Source organism: Coptis chinensis, chromosome 3, assembly GCF_015680905.1.
Source record: "Coptis chinensis isolate HL-2020 chromosome 3, ASM1568090v1, whole genome shotgun sequence".
NCBI classification, from domain to species: domain Eukaryota; kingdom Viridiplantae; phylum Streptophyta; class Magnoliopsida; order Ranunculales; family Ranunculaceae; genus Coptis; species Coptis chinensis.
Window position 1 is genome coordinate 11,317,816 of NC_141458.1, and position 1,508 is coordinate 11,319,323.

The 1,508-nt window shown below is 34.0% G+C and overlaps 1 long non-coding RNA gene across 1 annotated transcript; it reads left to right on the forward strand.

Moving 5' to 3' along the window:
- Positions 1 to 232: 232 nt before the first annotated feature.
- Positions 233 to 1,006, forward strand: LOC147507910 (uncharacterized). Its single transcript, XR_015216266.1, has 3 exons — positions 233 to 428; positions 533 to 815; positions 898 to 1,006. It is a non-coding gene; the product is annotated as an uncharacterized LOC147507910 (long non-coding RNA).
- Positions 1,007 to 1,508: the final 502 nt, after the last annotated feature.

Genomic DNA, 1,508 nt, shown 5'->3' on the forward strand with positions numbered 1-1,508 from the left:
AAAGAAGTGCAAAAGCTCCAGCACCAGCAAAGAAGAAGGTTGTTGTAAGTTTTACTTCCATTGTTGAGTATTATTGATAGACATTCAAATGGGTTTTGGGTCATGTATATCTTCAGCATATAAGAATCATTAAATGAGGATTTTGTATCTATGCTCTCTACTGGAGTAACGCTTAGTGGATTAGCTTTTAAATATTGTAATTGAAGAGCATGTATATTTGTTATAGGAAAAGGTCACCAATCCTTTGTTTGAGAAGTGCGCAAAGCAGTTTGGGATTGGTGGTGCCTTGCCACCAAAGAAGGATTTGCACAGGTTTGTTAAATGGCCAAAGGTTGTTCATATCCAAAGGCAACAAAGAATTCTCAAGCAGCGTTTGAAGGTTCCTCCTACATTGAATCAATTTACAAAAGCACTTGACAAGAATCTTGGTAAAGCAGTCATAGTAATTATTTGCAACTTTTACTTAAATAAAGAACTTAAAAAAGTAAGGGTACTTATCAAGTTAAAATTTCAAAATGTCTTGATGGTGCAGCAACAAACTTATTTAAGATGCTACTTAAATACCGACCTGAGGACAAGGCTGCTAAAAAGGAAAGACTTCTCAAAAGGGCACAAGCTGAAGCAGAGGAAAAACTATTGAATCGAAGAAACCCATTGTTGTCAAATACGGTCTTAATCACATCACATACCTCATTGAACAGGTTTAGGTCATCACTTGGGGAGTTTAATTAGACTGAGTTCTAATTTTATTGATGTTGTAGAAAAGAGAAGGCTCAAGGAGAAATGGAGAAGTTGGAGGCAAATCTTTGCTTTAGGTAAAAATAATGCCTACTCCATGCATATGTTCTTTACTTTGTCTTTTATGGTCCTGACTTTCTTTTTACTAGTTAATGCCAGTTCTGCGAATGGAGTTGGATATTCAGAGCTTTATGCAAAACCATGATCAGCAGCAGTTCGAGTTTCAACATTTTCCTACGTCGTATCTTGGGTTTGCTGCTCACCGTGTAATTATCTGTTCAATCTTGGAGATGAGATGACTTATCAGACATTTTTACATATATGGAATCATATTTTTAGTAATAAATGTAATCATTTTTTAGCCAAGGTTTTGTGTACAAATGGAGTTTAAGAGCTATCCCCAATCATCAAACCACGGGGAAAGAATGACAGGTATCTTTGAACAGATAAATTGCTCTACTCATGTATATTATAGAAAAAAAATTAAAAAAAAAAAAAAAAAAAAAAAAAATTGCGTTGCCACTTGCCAGTATGACATAATCAGAAGTGCTAGGTTTAAAATATTAATTCTAACATAATCAAAAGTGATGGGTTTAAAATATTAATTCTAAACCTATTATGCAAAGTGCTAAAAGTTGGAAAGCATAGCGCACAATGTTTTTTTTGTGCGATGTTACAACTCATTTTTCTGTTTCGTATAACATGACGAAATTGAAAGTAAGCAGATACCAAATCAATATATCATAACCCATTTAAAAGCCCATTTGAAA